At 37.8% G+C, this 24021-nt stretch overlaps 1 long non-coding RNA gene across 1 annotated transcript; it reads left to right on the forward strand.

Annotated features, from left to right (window-relative positions):
* The first annotated feature begins 34 nt into the window (after positions 1-34).
* On the forward strand, positions 35-23997 carry LOC144209682 (uncharacterized). Its single transcript, XR_013329201.1, has 3 exons — positions 35-197; positions 346-394; positions 23679-23997. It is a non-coding gene; the product is annotated as an uncharacterized LOC144209682 (long non-coding RNA).
* Positions 23998-24021: the final 24 nt, after the last annotated feature.

The raw sequence follows: 24021 nt of genomic DNA on the forward strand, positions 1-24021 counted from the left end.
AGAATGTGACAGCGAGGGAAATAAATGTTGACAATAGATGAGTAAATGACTAAATAAATAGAGGTAACTGTAAATGTTTTAGAGAAGAGTTTGTCAATTAAGTTTGTACGCTTGAACTTTTACTACTTGAGTCTTCTACCTCGCCAAATGGCAAAGATTCACCACAACACACAACTGCTCCAAGAAGATGGTTATAGGTAAGTTTAAAATCAATATATTACCAGCTGACTTCCAGCACCGGGCAGGGGATAATAATAATGTAATATTAAATATATAATATAAATCTAATAATCAAAAAAGTAAATGTGCTTGTGTTTAACATATTCATGTGTATATTTTATCCAGATCCATTGATTGTTATGTGCCAAGTATACAACAGTATATGAATCATGTGGTGAGTATGCAATGGTGTTCCCATCTTTGTGGTAGTTGAGTGTATGTCTCCATGCAATATGTATTACATAACAGAATTAATCAAGTGTGACATATTTTAAGAATTCACAAGTTCCTCTCCCAGACTCTTCTGTTTACATATTGTTGCTGTGGTCTTTGTTAGTATGATTCACTCCGTTAAAAATCAATTCTGCATTTTTCTTTTTTAAGCAGATAATGTTAATGTCTAATGTCATTTTCTGAACTGCTGTGTCCTTATTAGGGCCGCGGGGGGTGCTGGAGCCTATCCCAGCTGACTCCAGGCCAGAGGCGGGGGACACCCTGAATCTGTGGGCAGCCAATCACAGGGCACATGGAATCGGACAACCATGCACACGCACTCAGAATCTAATGACGCTGAAAAAAATTGAAAACTAATGGATTAATTCATTGGATAATCCAGTAATATGCAACAATTTCATCAATAATATTCCAAGTAACATTTTTCCAGTATGCACTGAAGATGACGACCCGGTCAGTTGGGATAGGCTTCTGCACCCACCACGACCCTACTTAGGATAAGCGGTTCATAAAATGAATGAATGAATACAGTGAGGACCAGCCAAACCCTTTTTCACTTCTGGCTTTGTGCCTTCAAAGCTGACACTAGTACTCCCTATCCTGCACTTAAAAAGACCAAGACCCTACACCTCCATAATATTTACACAGATGTTACATATAAGTGCACTCCCCTGAAAATAGAAGAAAATGCTAGGTGCAGTCAGCTCTGTGTTGCAAGTTCAAATATTTCTCTGTGTATTTCCCCTTAAAATCAATCTATGATGTAAAATTGCCAGCATATTACAAGAATCAAGTCTGGATTAAATACATGATGATTATCTGCATATAAGATAACAAACAAATTGGGGAAAGGTGGAAGAACAAATAAGGGTGTGTGAGGAAGATTTGAACTTATGCTGTTTGAACTGCATCTTAATTGCTGCAAGTTTTGAGATGTCTGTTTTACTGTGATCAGGCATTAGCAAGTCAAAGTAGTGCAATTTTGCGTGGACATGGTGAGGTCATCACTCCACTTGCTGTTTTCATCAAGTGCTTCCTAGCAAAAAAAAGCAAAAAAAAAACAACGACAACAGAATTTTATTTTTCTGCTGTGTGGTAGAAAATGTCAAAAGGTTGGTTGGTTTATGTTGCTTTACTTGCTGTTTGTTTTGCAATCCCAATTGTGTAGTGTATAGTACTAATGTATTTTATATGAACATATACAATATGTATTCATAATTTTATGAATGTACATATTATATATGTAACTAATAATAATACAAATAAGAAGACAAATTCCTTATAAAGCATACCTTTTCTTCTTGCTTGGTAAAAAGAAAAACATTGTAGTCCAAATTTGGATTGTTTCAAATCCAATTTTAATCTAATATTATTCTTTCCAAGTTAAAATAGGAATGGTGTATGTAATTGCTTTAAATAGATCATCAAGTCAAGATTTTAGGAATGCAGTCATCTCGCCAATCTTTACGTTTCGATTGCAGCCTTCTCATAAGTACAGACTGCTTATTAAGCTCTGCGTGGGTCAGGGGTTCTAAAACCACTTCCATCTTTTCACCAAAGAAATAGACTCAACTTCCTTCATTCCACATTTCTATTTTTTTTAGCAAAATGCTTTTTCATCGAGAAAGAATGTGCTAAACTTGGCTGGCCTATAATAACCACACATCTGTGGACTGCATAAGCCAAAAGTGTCCACTTCCCATCAGACTCTATATGAAAACCTATCATTAGAATTATTTTAGGAGTATCAAATGGTCCCTACATCCTCTATCTATTCTTGAGGAAACATTGGAGCTCCCCAGAACATGAACAATTGCAACAGAGCGTGATGTATACATAGACATGGTTCTGGTTGTCACCACCATGACCAATTTAACTAAAATGTCTATATCAGCATTTGTAACTCTTGATACAATTTTCTTTGTTAGGATGTTAGGATAACATGTATTGTTGGATGCCTTTCAGCTGGCAGTTTTTTTTAAAGTACTATTAAAAAAAGGAGTACATGGTTTAAAACCAACATTGGTTATCTTATCCACTCAGTTCTTCCTGTGGAAAGGTTTTGGGTTTATTTAAGCTGCGATCCTACAGCAACTGCACGAACCATGAAAGAGTCCAAAGAGTGAGAAAACGACTATTTAAGACAATAACGGATATGTGCTTTCCCATGGTTGTGAGGCGCCTTGTCAAATATGATTTTAAATGATGTTGCTGGCGAAAAATCACTACAATCCAACCAGTTTGACGTCAACAGAGCAAATCCTTGAACAGCTGGGCTTGACGTAACAAAGTGCCTACCCTAACTCGGCACAGATGTGAGAAGGTCTTGATGGTCGGAGGTTTAAGCCACCCTGTTGGTACACCACCCACAGGCATCTGCTCAGGAGATCAGAGGGCTTTTTTTTGTATTTTTATTCTACCAAGGACCATGTTTTTTGTTGAAAAGTAAGAGGTATGTGGGGAAGAGGGCAAAGAGGCCAGGTTTAACACATGAAATACATGTAAAGCCCCTTCACCTTTGAACCGATGGTGTGAACAGCTGCCTGATGTTGACGCTAAGATTCACTTTGATCCACTTTATATCTGGATTCTAGACAATGGCTCGCATTGTGTAGTCACATTGCTTTGGGGAAATTACACCTCCTTTCGATACAATCTACCTGTTTCAAATAAATATTCTCCCGCAAGGATGGTATTATTTTTGCCCCAAGCACCAAGGCAAATAAGTGAGCCAGGAGTCCGTGTGAATTCACCGTGTTCCTCAACTGAGTGTTGACAGTGAAAATAACTCCCGGTAAGCTATTATGTCAGCAAAGAAATGGAAAATGGAAAAATCCTACAAAGATAGACGGCTACTGTAGCTCTTGCCAACACAGAATATATACAGATGAAGTTTTTCTTCTATTTCCGAGACCCTAGTGAGGATAAAGCGATTCAGAAAATGAATGAATAATTCATGAAAGACAACAGTGAACTGGATATGAACTGCCTTTTGTGCATTTATTTGCTATTCAAGGCCCAAAGAAAAAATCCTAGTGAAATCACTTCACTAGTCATTAGAGAGTTGTTACTTTTTATGCAGATATACTATTAACAACAACACCAGAAAACAGGTTGTCTGCGGCGTCATGCAATAAACAGTATTTATTCTTATATAAGAGGTATAAAGACTACCCAGAAGCTGTCGAAACTGAATGACGCTCGGGAAATACTTGACTCCAGTATGCTGAGGAAGCACTTTGAATCCCTACAACCCTTCTTGTTTTATTGCTTGTGTCAGTGAATCTAGGATATTTAGCACAGGGCTGCAAAAGATTGAGCCATCTGGCTATAGAACCCATCAGTTTACCCACGTAGATTTACTAAGATTCTATTGATTCATGTTAAAAGACCCATGTTTAAAAATAAAAAATATATGTCATGATAGCCTGTCTTCATTGTAATTCATAAATGAAATGATTAACTTTTCATTGAGTTTTGTGAGCTTAAAATTTAAATATAGTATACACATATGGGAGGGTAGGTGGGAGAGTGGTTAGTGCGTCGTCATTGCAGTTCTGCAGTTGAGAGTTCGATCCCAGGTGAGTTCTCACTGTGTGGAATTTGCGCATTCTCCCCGGGCTTGAATGGGTTTTCCTTGGGAACTCCGTTTTCCTCTTACTGGGATGCCGGTTGAACACCCTGAATTGCCCTTAGGTATGAGTGTGAGCATAAATGGTTATGTGTCTCATCCCTGCCCTGCAATTGGCTGGCCACCAATTTAGGATGGCCCGCGTCTGGTACCCATAGTAAATTAGGATAGCCTCCAGCACCCCAGGAATTAAAAGTATAGATGTATATGAAATTTCCTGATCTACCCCCTTTTAAATCAATAATTGTATTTTTTTTTAATCCATGTGTTTTTAGTTATGAAATCATGTTGTAAAATCTAAATATATAAACATTATTTTAGATCTATAAAAAAACTGAATGTTCAGGGCTTTTAATCCAGTTCTTTTAATCCTTTAGAAAAAATATATACCCGGCCCGCGAACCAACCCACTGAAAACACTGGTTTATGGCATACCCGCTCTTGTTAATTGGGGGTAAGTCATGCCCATTAGCGTGGCAATAATAATGCACTCCTATTTTTGGAAATAGCATAGTCTTGTTTAATTACTGTTTGTTTGCTCCAAGGAAGAGTATGATACACTGCACCATTGTTTTAACCTCTGATCCTCTAAGGCTTTTAAGTGAAGCTGGTGATGCACACAGACTGTCACGAGAAACACTGGATGCAAAAGTATGGTGTCTTTCATCTGAGTAAGATGTGGCCATGAGTGAAATATTCTCTCTGTTTGGCATATGAGTCAAACACATCAGTGCTTTCATGCAGACATGGCTTCTAATTTGAATTGTCCACGTCTGGACTGTTCTTGCCAGCCATGACGTGAGGAAAGCTTCGTGACCGATGGCTCTCATCTTTCGTGCGTTATAAAGAGGAAATGTCAGCGTGTTAATAGCCAGGTCGAGATTCCTTTTGAAACATTCTGTCTGACTAGATTCAGCATACATTTAAAAGGGAAAAATCTCATCTGACTACCTACCTTCAGATGAGTTTTCTCTTTAATGTGTGCCAAATAACACTGAGTGAATCATTTGGTGGATACGTATGCGTCTAATGCCATCTCAGTGTCAAATATGTGCTCTTCCTTGCCACTCCAAGTATCACTGGCCTGTGATATAACCAAATATACAATTCCAGTTAAACACAAAACACACATACACACATTTGGCTCAAACAATATAGTCTGTCCCAGATTTCTCATGGGACCAGAGTGGAGTGCAGCAGACAGCCACAATGAGGCATGTGGAGAGGAGGAGGATGGATCCATGCCAGAGGGGAAAAAAGGCTCCTTTTCCTTTACATAGACAGCCCACTTTTTGCAATGTGCAAGAAGTTTATACATTTGCAACAATGTGCAATTACACCCCTCCTAATTAAAAAAAATGTTTAGCTTCAAGTGGGAAATTTCTATTCTGCAGAGGGTTGAATAAGTAATAAAGTGCTTTTTATCATCAAAAATGGTTGCCTACTTCTAAATAACTAGTTCTGAAAATATGGCATTTAGTCAATGAATGAAGTCTTGTAGACAGATTCTTGTTAATTAGAGTACATTTTCATTTTGGTATAACTGTGCACAGCCATGATTATGGAATTAACGTTAAATATGTTAGCCTGGCAAAGAAGCCTGACTTTTTCTATGTACAAAAAAAAAAAAACATGGCAAATTAGTCTGCTTTTCTGTGGTTTCAATTGGATTTCCACTTCAGTACAATTGGGGCAGACCAAGTACAGCATGCAAGGCGAGACTTTGTGATGTGTCCTGTAGGGGAGCAACGGAAAATCTTTTTTACACTCCTGGGAGTTTTTGAAAGTGTTGCATGTTCTCGTCTTTTTTTCCACATATTTACAGAAAAGGGGATACTCAACGACATTTTTTTTCTGCTTCCTGCTATTGCTTGTACAAGTTAAAGTCTTGTTCGAGAGAACAACAAAACAAAATTTATTTTAACATTTTTTATTAGATTATATCTATTATATTTAGGGGTTGTTTTAGGGTAAAACTTGGTGACAATCCCTAAAAATCATCATGAGATTTGTTAACCCTTTAAACCATTTCTATGCATCTTTTCATTAGGCTGTGTTTACACTATTGTTAATGGGACCTCCCCCATCCTTTGTATAAATTATAGCATGGTGTTGGCTTGAGCCCCCCACTAATTAGTACATTCTTGGTCCCACAATCTATAAATGTATTCACAATTTACCAAGTTAGGGCTTTCTACAGATGAAACATTGATGTTGAGCAGCTTTAGAGTACATTTGCAGTCCCTGTAGAGTTGAATAGCGCTGCTGGGCTTGGCACAAGAGAACGAATAAATGTGGGCCGGCTCCATAAATGTTTGACAATATTAGTTTTCTGTCACCAAATAAAAGTCTTTAATCCATCTATTGTACCAAAACACCCCAAAGAGGTCATACTAGTATATACTGCTCTCTGAACCGCTTTATTTATTTATTTTTACAACTTTCTCATCTACAACATGACTGTAGTGGGAATGATTTTGACAAGTGAAGTAGGCTGGGCACAAATGGCAATGTTATGTTTGCCTATGTTGACCCGTATTGGCGTCTTAACCATTCAGTTTGTCCAATTTGGCCTGAAGCAAGGTAGCTGTGGTTGCCAGTAAAATAGTGTATTATTATAATTATTTATTTTCTATATATGAATTGATAAGGCAATAGGAAACAGACTGTCATTGCTGAGCTGGCTGCAGAGGTGAAGACATGGACCCCCATTCTTGATATAATGTTAAAAAATATAAAAATATAAATTGAATTTCACGAACAATTTTGAGCTCATATTCTGACCAGAATTGAACAAATTTTGGGATTGTTAAAACCTCTCTGTTTGTATAAAAATAGTGTATAGTGTTTGCTTTGTCAAATTTAATTAACAAATTAGGCACCATGACAGACTTCCATTGTAATTACTACATGATATTAAAGTCCATTTCCTAATTTATAAGAATCTTCTTGTTCCCAACATTTAATAGAAATCAGATGTGTGGGTTTCACACTATTAAACTAAAAACAACAACCAATCCCCCTCACCTTCATGCTTTTGTGATTTGCCAAAGCAAATGGTGTATTAGATTCTAAAATACATACTTTTCTCCTAAATTAAGGTGAGGGTTAGGGATAGAATTGTGTTCAAGAGACTTTGGCTTAAGAGAATGACGCAAGCAGCGTTGTCCTGTACCAGGCATGTTTTTTCACCAATCACTCCCAAGTTAAATCCTCCTCCCACTGCATAGTATGATGATGATGATGATGATGATGTGCTGGGACTTTGACATGGGATGAGATAACACACATCTGGAGCCAAATAAATCCCAAACAAAAACGTTCTTCAAACAAGGGCCTCCACTTATTAGTCCAAGCGAAGCTGAGACGTGGTTTTGTTAAAATAACACAACATGAAACACACGTGTGGGAAAACCACAGGATTGCAGAATGGTGCGTGAAGCCAAAATTAAAGAGGAATTCCATAAGAGTTGGGGGTTTACTGAAGTGAAACTTGCAGTTTTTTTTTTTTTTCGTGTCGTTTGCTTTCTACAGATGGCACATATGCAAAAGTAATGAATTATTCGGCCATGCATGCTATAGAGCTGAAATCATTTCAACTCGTCAGCATGCACACAAACACGTGTAATGCAACCCATCACACGTCAAAAGTGTGATCGGCTCAGTTGAAGCCAACAGGCATGAGAGAAAAATGATGCACGTGCATGTACGTGCACATCAATGTGTCAGAAGTTCCAATCTTTACTTCAGTATGCTCTTCAGAAAATAGAAACTCTGCAACCGGAAGGTTAATTGCAGCCTCTACACATTTTTTTTCTCAATAGTCCCATTTAAATGGCAAATTATAGTGTCCTCTACCCATTCCTATATGTTTATTTTCCATTCACAGCAAGTGAAGAACACACTGGGAATAAGACAAAAATCGTATTTGTTACTTTATTTTTAATGCATTTTATCTGTGGGGCATGAACGAAAGCCAACGGGCGGAAAAGCTTCCGATACGGTTACATAATTCTTGCTGCACTTTTAAAAAGTGCCGTACCTGTGTGTCCAGCTGCGAGCGCTATCCCTCTGACATCCTTGGCACGCTGCAATGCTGAAGTATGCGAGAAACTCAGCCAAAATAGGATAGTGTTAAATAGTACGAAAAAATCGACTGGATTGGCTTTAAGTGTCAGCGAGGGGAATGGTGGTGGTCTTATATCAAAATGAAAAAAAAACACCAAGCTCAATTGAATTTTCAATCTTTTTGGGTGACAGAAATATGACACTGTTATTTTTGGTGAAGAGGACTCAAAAGTCAGATTTTTTTACGATGGCAAGTCTGAGTGGGGTCAAACCTCTCCATTTCGTAATGGTGGAGGTGAACGGCAGCTGAAGGATGAAGTTAAAGTTTCAGTCGACAGATCCCGCGGGCCGCGACCGCCTCATTATTTCTGCTTCCTCACTGCATTCCGCGGGCCACAGCTCGAGCGGGAGTCATCTGTGTCCGATTCATAATTCATGCATCTGGCTGACTGCTCCTCGCTGGCAAATGTAAACAGCGTGACAAGCCCAGCAGGTAGTTTTGAGTCCGAATCCGTCTGTACTATTGCATGGAAAACCCTACTTGATTATGTCTCCTTCTAACCATACAACTTAAGCCGAACTGAAAGAAAAAAAACGGATTCATATCCATGCAAGTATGTGCAGCGACTCATTTATGAGCCTTATCAGTAATGGCCCAGTTCAGAGTAAGTCCATCGATGTGGTAGGTCAAGACTGTAGCATCCGTATTGAATCATTCTACCAGAGTTTTTCCTTCCCAGCTTCAAGGCTACGGCTTTAGAATACAGATGGACTCGACCTTAACTTGCAAATCAGTCAACTTGAATTGAACTCCTTACTTTTTCAACTTTAAAATGCTGGAAGGATAGAGAAGCAACACCTTTTCTGGGAAATTTTAAGGAGATTGTTGACGCATCGGTTCATGTTTAAGTTACATTGCATAATAACTACATATTGCATGTAGAAGTCTTGGCGCTGACAGCTTGTGAGTGTTCTATCCCCAACGACTTCTGAATGGAGACTAAGGGGTATTTGACAAAAGATAAAATCATTTTCAGTTTTATCATCCGCTGTTAACATTATTACAGTTTTATTTAAACACGTGCCTTGTCTTTTTGCTCCCACTTAACCACAGTAGCAAATAATATTCGAGAGATTTTATTCACTCCAACCTACAAATGGAAATTGTACTTCATGTAACACACTTGATAACGTGTTTATATATTTTTCTCAGAGGAAAAAAAACACCAGTTCTGTATTGAACCTTTGAAGTTTGCCATGAGGGCAAGAGATACATTCGGCTGGTCAACATAATAATGCTGACCTCTATCGTCTGTTTACACTTGACTTCAGAACAGGACCTTAAGGCAATGAATGAGTCATGTATGGCCAAGCTTAACTTTCCTGCATAGAGACACAGATCTCAAGCCAATCAAATACCTTTGGGAAATTTAGGGGCCAATCCCTCTAGTCCAACTTTTACCTTTTTTAAATCTTTTTGAAAAAAGACAGACACATTTGAACATCCCGGACAGTGCTCCCAAGAGAGTAATGGGTGCTAGCATTGCAAATGATAGATCACCTCTCGCGTCTGCTGTCTGCTCGTATATCAAAATGTGTCTCGTATTTCCAGACAAATATTTGCTCAAAATTTTACTCGTATCTCAAATTGCTTATATGTTGGGGAACTCGGATGTCGAGGTACCACTGTATATTTACTTCTGACTCATTTCCCATAGGCGTGCCAATACATATGTATAGTCTTGCATGATTTTTATTTTTCAAAAATGGTTATTCTTTCTAGATGGTTGACAATACGAGAGAAGTTTAGGTTAAGAGTAAAGCAAATGCCTTACATGATATGTATTGCACTCTTATGTGAGCCCAAGCCAGCAAGCAATGAACCAACCCAAAAAAAAAAACAAGAAGCCAACTCCCTTCCTTGGTCCAATACAAACAGTAGTCCAGCTGCAGATTAAGACTAGAGTTCATGTTTTAGGAGCACGAGCATGTTAATCATAGTATTTTTTTTTTTAGGGCTGCTCTGTGTTGCCCCTTTTACACACTCACCTGAAAATCAATTGGATCACTAACACATCCAGTATATCCACAATATAGAAGTTTCATTAAATGTGTTTTAAAGTTGTTATCTCACTTTTATCCCAGGCAGACAGCTCTAGCTCCAAAGTAAATCAACTGGCTTTACCTCAATTGTATGTGGGGTGAATTTTTCTCACTTGCTACCATTATTGGATGTGGGCCCTCGCTGAAATGAAAGACTAACTTTGCCAAAGAAAGAAAGCACCAGCCATAAAATCAGAATGAGGAAGGACCACCAACATCGTGAGGCCTTTTATATGGCTGGTTTCGTCTCCGCCCATCCACCCACTCTTTCCCTGATGGAAATTCACTTTCATTCCACGTCAATGTCACTAATACTATCTGCAAAGACAACTTTAAGACAATATTGATCCAAGTGCCTCTGGCTCGTGCTGCTTCTCAGTGGCAGTATTCTTTAGCTCAGCAATGTCAACAGTATATGAGTGCTTGGGCTCTCAAAATTTTAAAACAAATGAATGAATAAAGAAATGTATTCATGGAAATAGCACTACCTGAATGTCCATAGTTTTGCTATATTTGGGCAATAGATGAGACAGTCTAACTTTGCTCTACTATGTAGAGAAATGGTTTTGATTTAATTATTACAATGATGGACTTAAACATTCGCCTGATAATTGTTCAATCTTGTTCACTGAAAAATTAAGTATTTTTGCAAAAAGACCCATTAGACCATATCAAAGAAACAGGATATTGTTCCCAAATTTCAAACCCTCTCAAACAAAGTTGGCATAAGTAAATGACGTTCTATTCAGACAGGTTTATTTGCGCTTTCTTTTTCACACATTCAGCTTCCACGGTATAACACGCAGCCGTTAGTGTCACCTTGTAATTTAGCAGGCAAACTGTGTTTCTTGCACTAGCTTTCCTCGTACTGGACACTGTTTCTTGTGGGAGACACACCCAAGTGTCAGAGTGGAAACCGGGCTGAGTTTGAAATACATTCCAGGAGATAGCAGCATGGGAAAAAAGATAGCATGTTCTTGTGATCACATTCCAATACAGACCTGATAGTGAGACATGAGTACAAGACATCTAAATAGCTGGCTTTTCTCACTCAAGAACACAACTCATAGACTTTTGGGATTTGACCATTTGTTGTTGAAAATGTACGATCGGGTTGTCTGTAAACAGCAGTTCTCTGCGTAGACAAAGTACGTTGACCACAGAGCTATTTTGTCTTCTTTGCACTCAGTTTAGATTTACTAAACCACGAGCCATTGTAGACTGGGATTGATTTTATTATTCAAACCTGAGTTGCAGCTGATATGAACACATTTACATGATTATTAATAATGATAAATAAAATGTTGTCATCGGAAGCTGTATTTTTGTTAAATTTTCACCATAAAAAAACAATACTTCACCTTGGCTTGTGCATACACATGAAAAAATACCCTAGTGCTTCCTGTGAGTGTGATGATCTTGATAAGACTCTGTAATGCTACTGTGGGGGTTGCGTGGAGGTCAAATAGTAAAAGGTACAGAGTCAAAGGTTAATCAAAAAGTACTTGGGAATTCACTTTCATGGGTCACCACTCAGACAATCTGCAGGCCTCGGGATGCAAAGGAGGGGCGGGGGGCAGACCCAAGGAACCAGGGTCACTGACTTAAGTGATTACACTGACATCCGTTTGAGACACAAACAAACATGTCTTTTGAAGATAAATGCAAGTTTTTCCAAAACGTATTGACTCAGTAGACCTTCAGTGTGCTTGACCAAAACTACACAGGCAGTGTTCTTTCTGGGTCAGTTCTGCCAGGTTTTCAGTCTTGCAATGTGTTTGTATATTGCACTGTTGTTTCCTTGTAAGGTTTTGTGGGAGCCGTTTAGTATTTAATATGCTTTGCGGCTCCAATCTAGGCCCATTTACTGTGTTAAGTGTTATTGTGACCAATTGGAAGTCATTCAGGCCTAACAGAAACTGATACAAATGCAATGAGTATCCAGAGCAAGCTAAATTAGGTACATGGACAAATTTCTCCTGATCCACTAAACCCAAAAAAAAATCCACAATAGTGTCTTTAAAAGGTCCAGGAATGATGGTGTAATATCGGTTATGGGGCCTAAAAGTCACTGATCCAGTTCACATTTTATGGACATGTGACAAATTCCAATGTAGGATCAAATGAAAGATTGTATGATATTGGTGGCCCCCTCATGGTAAGATATTCTTCCAATTCTTCATTTTCTGTGCACCGTTGGCCTTTTTAGACTTAATTAATTATAACAAAGTCATTGGCAATCATATATGTCTCAAATTGTACATCCGCGAGGACAATGTTACTGACAAATGCATTTCTCACTTGACATAGGAACAAAAAGGAAGCTTTTATAAGTGTAAATGGCATCCATCCAACAAAGAAATACTCGTGCTTCCTTCACGGTTCATCCTTCAGTGACCTGGAGGTATTGATATTGACTGCTAAGAGGCAGATGGCAATGTCACCTCCACAAGTCTGTTGAGTTCAGGGAGAGGACAACCACACCAAATGCCTGGTGCCTCAGACAACCCTAATACTTCCTCTTACACAAATACTCCCTTTAGTCTTGGCTCAATTATCCAGCTCTGTCTGCATGTTACCCTTCTAATCCTAGCACTTATTCTGTCTCTTCCCTGCTTTTGTCGCCGCTATATCACTGTGTATCTTTGACACCTTCTCTCTTGACAATACAGTGAGTTATCTCTAAAGTTGAGTGGGAGTAAGGGGTCAAGGAAAAAACTTTGTTTTCTTGCCTCCTTCAATCCTGGACACACCCATGTTTTCATTTGCAACACAGGGTGGAGAGCATGAGTTGGCCAGACAGCAAGGAGTAGGTTTCATGTAACTGAGTCTGCTGTGACGGGGGCTCCAAGTCCCACTCCCCTTGCTTACTGCTAATAGCTCACTGCGGCAAAGTCATAGGCTGCACAACCATAAAAAAAGAACAGACTGCCGAACAGTTATTGAACCCAGAGGATACTCTTTCCTTTGCTTAGTATTGTATTCCAGAGTGTAAATGGTCCAAATCCCCAGATGCAATTGATCTCAATGTAGACACAAAAGTCACTTCTAATTTTGAAACTATTTTTGCATAAATGAATAATTAGGATAAATCCCAGAAAGGAATTTTAATAACTTTATTAGCGGCAGGCAATGTTTTAAGCAACCATACAAATGGTCATACATATATTAAACAGAGTATATATCTTGTCATTAAAAAAAAACAACAACACATTTTGCTCTTATTTCCATTGCCATTATGGTTTGAACTAAAGCATAAGCTCCTTATGTTAGCATCTCTTTGGTAAAGTTATCTTGTGTGTTTCCAATAACACAAATATAATCCTATGTACCCTTTTGTAATGGCAACACACAAAATGGAAAAGCCAAAAGATGAAGACAGACCACTTTTGGATTTAATCCCGTAGATCATTACAAAATAAAACTCTCATAAAATATGCTGACATTGTGTATGATCCTATGTGCTTTAAACTTAGTATTTATCCTTTCAGTGCATATTTTGCATCCCACAATATTCCAAATAGAACTTCTAGGGCATTTGATTTTAGACATTTGACTGCTTAATTATTTGCACCAAGTGAATTTTCTATAGAGTTGTGCAGACGGCTTTCATTAACTGAAAAAGAAAAAAAAGCTTTTCATTAGATTCTATATCAATTAGTGCTTCAAATGAGGTTTTCTCTCAAATTTTGCCAGTGAGCAATAGAAACGTTTGTAATAAAGATGTTTTTCTTCTATGTGGTTATTGTGGAAAATGGAGCGTCTTTTCTTTCGACTGGAGCACTGAGAATAGGAGGCATGTTCCCAGTTTCCAACATATCAAAGTGGTAACATAATTACTATTTCAAGTTGAAGAGACCCTACTGTTTCCCAGTTCTTTTCCACCATTTCTTGCAGAAACTTCAAAGGCCCACTACGTCGTCGTTCTTTTTATAACCCAGATCTTTCTTTGGAAGTTTGACAAAAGGCACCAAATCAAGGACGTAGGGCGCACAAAAAAAGCGCGGCTGTTCAAATCATAGAGCCAGTGCTTTGACATGTGTCAGAAAATCGGATCTGAAAACTATTAACAGAGATTTCTATTCCAGCAGAGACGAAAAGCTTATGCAAAGTCGACCCATTATTACCAGGCCACTAAGACAATGTTGTATAAATTACCAAAATCCCTAAATGGAGTTAGCGAGCAGGGATAATTCAGCTTCGGATGATTTCAGTGATCTTCAATGTAACCCGGTTCTTTATATTCTTTTCCCACTTTTTTTCAGTCAAACTTTTTTCCCTCAAAATCTCCCTTACAAGTCAGAAACTGAGCGGTGGGCACCACTTTTTTTTGCTTTTGTTAAAAAGGACTAACAGGCTGTTATTTCAATCCCATCATACCCCCTGCTTCTTTTTGCCGCCAGGGATCGTATCGAATGAGGAAAGGGTAGAAAAAAAATCCCACTGAGAAGAATAATTCTTTCTTTTTAAAATTAAAGGCATGCATGGAATTTCATGCCACTGCTCAGTCAGGGCAAGAACAAGTGGATGGATATGGATGGGAACATAAAGCAGTCATCCCGGTAACAAACATTTGAGTATACTGCTTCCCGTTCTTCTCCAGTTTAGCTCACACCTCACCTTGCGTTGATCCTCTAGAGTAGAACATAAATAAAGGCATTGCCGAGGTTCAAATCTGGTCGCATGCCTCACATGCCTACTTAATCAAAAGAAAACAAACCTGGCTATATTCACATGCTGAGAGTCAGTGAAAAATCCAAACCTGCTGTTGGGAGCTTGGAGTCACATTTGTGTTGCCTTTATGAATGTTTCGGAACACCAAAGAAGAAGCCACGAAGCCGTGGTTTTGAGTCAACAGTGTAGCTGTGGGAATATTTCGACTAAAATCAAAGCATCAGGCATACAGTATATAATTTATTGCAAAATGAAATGGACCTCTCTATGCAGAATAACATTCCATAGATTGTTGACCTTTGTGGTAACTCTCTTGTTTTGGGAAGTACTCAAGTCAATTTCAATTTGTCTCTATACTTATGAAACTAATATTATTGGAACACACAGGCCAATTTTATTATTTCTTCCATGAACATGAAAACAGAGATACAGTTTAGCCTTACAAGCATATTAATCTAGTTTCATGAAAATGTCAGGACCTGCAGTAAAAAAAACAAGTGTGTAATTAGCAAATTTATTGGTATTGATTCTCAAAATAGATAAGAAGCTCAATATCTGTTGTAATTAGTCCCTATATTTATTATATGAATAATGCAATGGCATTATTATGAGTTGTAAACATGGCACATTGTAAAACCAAGATAATCGATATCGGTAATATTTTGAGGATTTACCGCAGTCCCTTTTGTATTTATTTACCGTATTTTTACAACTATAAGGTGCACCCCATCATAAGGCGCACCGCGTTATAAGGCGCACCCTCAATGAATGACATTTTTTTCCATATATAAAGCATACTGGATTATCAGGTGCTCTGTCCATTTTGGAGAAAATGTAAGACTTTTAAGTGCCCCTTAGAGTTGTGAAAATATGGTAATTATTTTCATGTCCATTTTTAAGTTGTGCCTTTATATTTTTTGTTCATTAGGATCATATTAGGAAATATTTAGTTAAATAAATTATATTAAAAGTATCATCTCTCCTATGAGTACTTGCTGTCTGTCCAAATTGCCTTCACACCATCTTAACCCATAGCAACACTGTTCATCATCCCAGACTGAACTATCGTGTTACCTAAATGAATCCCTTTAGACCTAAAGACCTTTCTCACTCAGGCCTTCAATCCCCTTAGCATTCTAGTATCATTGCTCTACTTTCTATTGCCACTTTATCCAATTTATTTAATCTCCTCACATCCATTGGTGCTTGCAAAAGAACAAAAACACTGTCACTGGCAAAATATGTAACATCCATCATCATGAAAAAAACTCATCATTATTGTTTCAGGCTCCCTGATTGGATACTCATTCATGGATGAGACTGAAAATGTGCTAAGGTAGAGACATGGACTGAAATGAACATTTAAAAAGCTGGTTAATATGCTTGTTTGACACGAAAGCCTTGAGGAGCTTGACCACTATAACCTTTCTTGGGGTGACCTATTGACCCTGCTCGAGGGGTGTATGTGCAGCTGAGTCCAAATTGATTGCCACGACCAAAGAAAAGCAGCACCGTAAAAAAGAAAAGTGTGATGGTCGTTTTATGTTCATTTTTAGGAGCTTATTAAAATTGCAAGAGCACATAAAGATCGAAAGTAGCAGTTTGATTCACTGCATGAGTTTGAAAAAAATAAAATTGAAGAGGTTCTGTCATTCACACTTTTAAAGCAGTGATGAGAACCACAATGCTTTTTGGGTTTTGCAGATATTATAAATTATTCTTTTACAATGTCAATTACAACAAAAAATACAGACACATTCATTAATTTACCCAGAAGTGATGACAAATTGTTGAAACTCAATGTTTTGCTGTATAATATCGTCACGTCATGTATTTGAGGTGCTTGATTTACTGTTGAACATTTAAAGAATATTCAAATATTCCCCAATCAGTAAACTGGCTTCAATATCTGACATACTTGTGATGTCATTAGATGAAAAAAGCTGCACAAATGATTAATGACTGTCTGTTTTATCTTGGATTTCCAGTTTCCTACTTATGTCTTTAGCCAAGGAATGAGCTTCCACTCAAAACCTGGCTGCTCTAATACATTTTCCAAAGGCATGAGAGGAATCTAAATGTAGGAGATGTTATGGAGATTATATTTTGAGTATTTAGGTGACTCATATTTTTTGAGAGCTAGAGGATACAGTAAATGGAATGCAGCAATAGGAAGTTGACTATTCAGGCCATTTGTAGCCACTAGACAAATATACATACTAGCGTTATGGACTATTGAGTGTATAATAAGAGAAAAAAAAATCATGTGAGTAGTTAAATTACATTCTATTAGTACGACTTTATCTTTGACCCATCGAACAGAAATGGACCGAGCACATTTGATACTAAAGAGGTAAAGTACCGTGCAGCATGAACGTAATGGGCCATGGAACAATGTAACGTCACACTCTGAGAAACACTTCTCCACATGATTACTTTTTAACAGTTTGTCTTTTTTCTCCATTAAAGCAAGTTTCAAATGGAAATAAAGTGATTGTTTCGCTTGAGAGCAAAATTACCCTTTGTACGGTAGCCTATTCTTCCTGATGCACAAAGCTTACTTTATCATGGAGAAAGCAGATTAGAAGGTCTTTGCAGTTGTATATTTACTATGTGTATCGTTTGTTCCTCTGCCAAATGCAAAAAGCATGAGAGCCAAAGGTATTGCTTTGATCACAGATTGTTTTCTTGTGATCTGGCTGGCATACATAACCGATTCCCAATTGAAGTTTGTGGATGGTTGTCACAAATGTCACACAAAACCCTCAAACAACAAAAACAAATATTTCACTATGTGGTAATAACAAATATGGTGATCATTTTATTTTGTTGTTTTACAAAATGGGTGAATAAATACATAAACACTGACACCCACACCAATGTGACAATCCAGTTTTTTGTTAATATAGTACAACGTGTTACTTGATTTTGACCAGTGAATTTGAAATTAGTTACCAGTAATCGCCTTGTATTTGTGCCTTTTGTTAAATAGATATGTATATGTTACCTGGTTGCTCTTTTCATCCATAATGTTTACTGCATCTTCTCAAAATACTGACCAGCTAGTTGAAATGTAGTGGCACCCTCTAATTGAACGGCGTGAAAGTCTGAAAAATTGAACGACATGCCGTTGAAATAGAGGTTTTACGGTAAGTTGTATAACCCCTTAGAGTCAGGTCAACTCTTATTTCCTCCACACTGATCTGGGTTGCTAAAGAAGAGCCGGCCCACTAAAAACATCAGTAATGTTCTGTGGGATTTATGAAAAAAATAAATAAATCAAAAAAGTATTCCATTAGAAAGCTTTAAAATGCACTAGACCCATCAAAACTCTGCGCCAAAGCACTTTCAATAATGGGAATAATCCATGCTCTTTTGACAGAATTTTGACAGACGGTCCAACTTGATGATTATATATGTCTCATCTTTACTTGCATTCCTCAAGAAGAAGTAAAAGAAATACAAGAAACGCTGTGAAAAGAAAATAGGTTGATGCCGTCAATTTGTAACAAGCAACCTTGTGCATCACCCGATCCACCACCAGTCACATTCTCGCCTCAGTGGGCGGCAACAAATGCTCACTAACGAGCTGGAAGGCTCTGATCCATTGGGCCTCGACACATTCCCATGCTTCTAACAAGGCCATGTCTCGCTTTGCAATTTTATCGCAGCGTCATTAACCACAATATGAACCTTTACAAGAAGCCGATGCGGCTATTTTTTGCTGGTTATGTATCGCATGAGAAGAACCAACCTCCTTTTAATTGGAATCAACAAGAAAAGGTTCAAGGTGGATAGGACGGGGTTAATCTCCATCGCTGACTGAACTTGAGGAAATCAGAAGCAGAGGGAGACGAATACAAATGTGCTACCCAAGCCCTGAAAAAGAAAAAAAAATAGGACAACACTCTGTAGCGTGTTCCCTTTCCCTCATTCTCACACAGCTAACCTAAATCTTGTTGTTATGATCCTGTAGCACATGAATGTTTGAGCATTATGCGAACAGGTTATCTCTATTTTCACAAGTTTAAGGGAACTGGGTCAATTCTAAACACGTCCATTCTATATTCGTCCTCCATCTTGGTGTAGTCTTTTTGTGTCAGGGTGCAATAGGCCTATGAGAGCCGCAATGGCAATTTTAGCATATGATTGAAATAGTTGGGCTAGACTTGCAGGTGTTTTTCATTGCAATGGCAGGAATTCCCACTGTCACTGCAATGTCAGATTAAAAACAACAGTGTTTTTGGCCTATTTTTGAGCTTTCTTTGAACTCAAGTCTGACTTCCCTGGAGCAGCACTCCTATGTTTGGATAAATCCATGTGACATCGTAGGGGTGCGACCAAACATCCAATCGACGGTGTGTGACAGCAAAGATGCTCGGAGCGATGAGCTCCTGACACAGAGCTGCCTTTTTGGATCCAACCCTCACATCCGAATTTTTTTTCTCAAGCCCACCAACGTCTGCTCTTTGTGTTGAAATAGTAACCACATTTTCCAGAAACCCAGGAGGCGTAGGGCCAACGCTTTGACAATATTAATCATATTCTTGTTGACTTCATTTCTGCTCTTTCAAAACACTTGGGCGTATTAAACTCGGTACATTTGGGTTGAACATTTCTTCATTGTTTCTTGTCTTCTGCAGCTGGCTGAAGAAAAAGGAGAGATAGGGTCTAACTTTACTTTAGTGGATCGCCCCCAATGCATTGAGCTCCCATTGATACACAGTGGAAAATAGTTGGGAGGAAAAAACATCTTAAGAATTTTGGGAATTCCCTCACCACCTACAAGTGACATCTGAAATTAATTGTGTGTGGAGGAGTGGGAGGGTGTGGTGCTTTCCACAAATGGGAATCGTGTGGAGGTTGCCGTCTATATTGCGTGAGCAATCTCTCAGGAGGAAAACAATCTTTTACAGTCAGAGGAGAATGAATTACTTTGGCTTTGATTAGAAAAATAATGGAAAAACGAGGAGTTCCTGAGTTTGTGATTATAAAAACAGAAGCCTTTGAATGCTATCTGAATGAGATCCGGGAATGAATACCATTATGGGAGAATGTGGGGGACAAAATGAACCCAAATAGGAAAGAAGAAGCTGCTGGAAACTGTTTTGGGACAACATGCATTTATATGGATCCATTTTCTAGTAGTCATAAGTTCATTTAGCAAATTTAGGTTGAATATATTGTACTTTTGAAATACTTTTTTTGTAGTTGAGTCAAAATGGAATCTTCCAACTCAACATTGCCAAAAAATGAACGATGTTTTGATCCTATAGTAGTAAACTTGTTTAGATGAGGGTCATCCATAGTCCAGTTCTTGCCTTATGATATTATCAGAAACTGCCTCTGATATTCGAGTGTATAGTTACAATTTAATTCAAAAACGTTATTCTTCACAAAAGTGTCCCACATGACTGTTTTTTAATGTATTCCGTATTATGAAATAACAAGTTTAGCTTGGCCATAACATTAAATAATTAACAAAAAGAACATAAGGCCAGGCCTTTTTAGCGAATGTGAAGCCAGTAGTGTTTTTTATTTAATGACCTTAAAAGCATGAATTTCCAAAGAACACCTCCTTTCAGAGAGGAGCGTGAACACGAACTAAGCTTGTGGCTTAGAATACACACGCCCATACAAGTGTGTATCTCCTCAGTTAGGTCTGTCCAGTGAAGCGAGCCAAGGTTGGAGATGACATGTGGGCTTTCACTCAGCTGATATTTCCGACTGCTGCCGAATGTAGATTAGGCTCTTAAGAAATCTGGTTCATGAGTAAGAGGGAGGGAATGGGGGTTGTTTAGTGATCCCCTTCTTTCCTGGGTATTATTTACCCCCTTATGCTCATATGCATCTGTTCTATCTTTGGAAGAGCCTTATCTACACATATAATGTCCTTCAAGGAGCCACCTGACATTCTGGACAGCGCTAACATTTAAAGATTACCTCCAGATAAAAGAAAATGAAAGGGCTCGAAGGGGATCGGCAAATCTGACATTTTCATGATATAATTATATATAAAATTTCAGTTTATACACATACACACTACCAAACTGTCATTACTTCATGGTGGCTTGCTGTAGATAAAAAAAAACATTGTCAATGTATAGTTATTAGTTGTATTAACCTATACTACATGTTGTTTGTTTGAGGCAGCATACACATATTCATTTGTATAGATATAAAAATCTGGAATTGGAAGGTTTGTGTTATAAGTCTCATTGCAAACTAATTGAAAATGGAAAAAAAGCTCCTACTTTCTAAATATCGCCAAAGTGAGATCTAGTTCATTTAGGCAGGATAGCTGACAAAAACCTTTGTAAATAATGTTTTACTGCTGATTTATTTGTCTAGGCCTGGGTGGCAATTTAAATTAACAACATGTAACATTAGATAAATTCATTATTTTTGCTATATGGAAACTCCTGATTTGGCCATTTGATTGATACATAGTTTAGAATGACTTTAATTCATAGTAGTCAGAAACTATGGACCACTTGCAGATTCTGGGTGAGAAAAAGTGTGTCTAGTAAATCACCAATATGTAAAAAATTAAAAATAAAAACAGAATATATGTTCTGAAAAGCTGATCACCTCAGTTTGTGAAACTAATTTCCCAAGGGAAATTAATGTATTCATTATCATGTCCTTGGTAACATTGCAGCTTTTTTGGAAATAATACTAAAAATCCCCAACCACAAACCAGGATGGGACACATAATTGCAAGAGCAAATGTTTTCACTTTGGCATGTGGTCAATTTAACTTTAGAAATCATGATTACACAACCTGTAACATGAACAGCCCAAGATATTCAGGGGAAACTTTCAATTTAAAATTCTTTTTTTAGGAAGGATTGAAAGTGTGGGGCTGACAAAACTAATTTTGAACAATTTCTAATGGTGGTGCTGTGCATTTAAAAATATATAACAAAAAGGAAATAACACTATTCTGATATTGGCAGTGAATTAATTAATCGCTCATAATGTTCTTGCCTGTCAAAAAATACCAAAATATCAATCACAGTATAGTCTAACCTACTTTTATTCTAAATGTACTGAACAGCAAAGATAAAGACCATATTCATCTATTTAAGTGTCAATTCCTATGGCAATAATGTAGTAATTACATTATTTCTAAATGCCATCACTGATATCCAAGTGCAACATCAGAAAAGGTCAACAATGTCTCCATCTCATCATGCACAACTTAATGGGAATAGGTAGTATGGATGCGGTATATTAAAACAAAAAGAAAGAAAGAACAAATAATAGAGTTCAAAGTTTATAATCTTGGAGCAGACCGAGTTGAAGTTGAACATATTTACCATTCAAACTCCAATTTTTCCATCTTTGTTTTATTGGTTTCTAAAAATTCTTGAATTTTGAGGTGCTATACATGCCAGATTGAACTCAGTGTAAAAAAGTATTTTTTAAATGCAAAAAAATAAAATAAAAATTCATTCATTGAGATGAAACCCCATTCGATTGAACCCCATGTCACCCAGCAGTGGCATTTCATCAAAATCTCCCGAGGTGTTGATTTTCCACATGCAGTGCTTCACTAACCGCAGCATTTCATAATTGCTCTGCTGCTCTACCAGTGCCGGGCCCATCACTCAGAAAGTCACTCATGGAAATAAACAAACTCTACAAACATCAAAGAATATTCAGGGAGGAAAAAGATGGCAGAACCAGATAACTAGGCAGTCTTCTTGTGTAAAAAAAAAAAAAGTTAGAAAAAAAGAAGTATATAGGGACACAGTGAGTCAAGTTCAAAGCTTAGGGGAGGGTGGCACGAATGGGCTCCTTGCACCCGAGGGAATTGGTCCGCCATCTGGGCTAGGGCCCTGTTGAGCTGCATGGCAAAGTCTACAGGGGTGGTTTAGGAGATGTTTAAAAGTCTATCCCATCGCCCTCTGACCTGGTGCACCAATGAGTGGAAAAACAGCTGTTGACTACAAACACAACACCGTGCCAGGCAGGGGCCTCAAATACCTACAGGACTCACCCCTAAGGTGTTTTTCTTTCCACCACCTATTCTATGATTGGGAAACAAAAAAATGGACAATATATATGTATCTAATTTGGATGTTTTGGTTTGTATTTATGGATTTTGAATGATGTATTACAATGATAATGATATACTTCCCAAAACCCAAAGAGATTATCGTCTCACTATTTCAGTGACATCACTAGACTGATGAAAAAAAACAAAAATGTTAGCACCATTATGTCACTGCATTAGGTCATTTAGGCTTACATAATCCAATTCAAACTGCTGTCATGTATTTTTCCCATCATGATGCCCATTTAACGAGACCCAAAAATATGTTTAATATGCTGATTAAATCCAAAATCAATGCATTTTCCACGGAAAGCAAAGGATGCAATATTTATAAGATTTTGGATTAAGAACAATTTGTGGAAAGTTGCTTACTTTAAAAAAAATGGGACAGTACAATATTTAAACTAGAGCAGCACAACAACTGTAGATGCATCTTTGAAAACAATAGACTTTACAGTCACTAATCCAAACAAAGGCAAAATGAAGACACGCTTGGAAAGCAGTTAACCATTATGGCAAAAAATGCAATTTATTTAGGTAAAAACATACTTGACAAAAAAAAGAAAGTATTACTGTCTATTGTTGCTCAATGACTCCATTAGAAAATATTTCAGGTTTCTAAATTAACTCATATAGTAATATTTTGCAGCATTTTTTTTGTAATGCATTTTTTTTCTCATCCACCAGGACTCTAAACTTGCGGTAACACAACACACAATCCCTTCGGTGTAATAACTTCAGGGTGAGGTAATATGAAAAGACGCTGGGCGATGATCTGCTTCCTACTGGCTGACTGAAGGTAAGTGAAAGACAGTGAGAGGTAAGTGATCCACTCGGGTGGTGATGTGATGCATCCAAAACGACAGAATGCCAAATTACGAGTCCGAAATGATCACTTATTTGGGTCTTTTGCTGAGAAAACGCACCTTGTGGAGAAGCACTACCAATTTTGTCATATGCAGTTTCTGGGTATGATGACAACTAGGCTTTTTGTTGTTGATGATGAAGACAAGCCTGTCCAATTATTAAT

This window comes from Stigmatopora nigra, chromosome 16 (genome assembly GCF_051989575.1).
Source record: "Stigmatopora nigra isolate UIUO_SnigA chromosome 16, RoL_Snig_1.1, whole genome shotgun sequence".
Classification (NCBI taxonomy): domain Eukaryota; kingdom Metazoa; phylum Chordata; class Actinopteri; order Syngnathiformes; family Syngnathidae; genus Stigmatopora; species Stigmatopora nigra.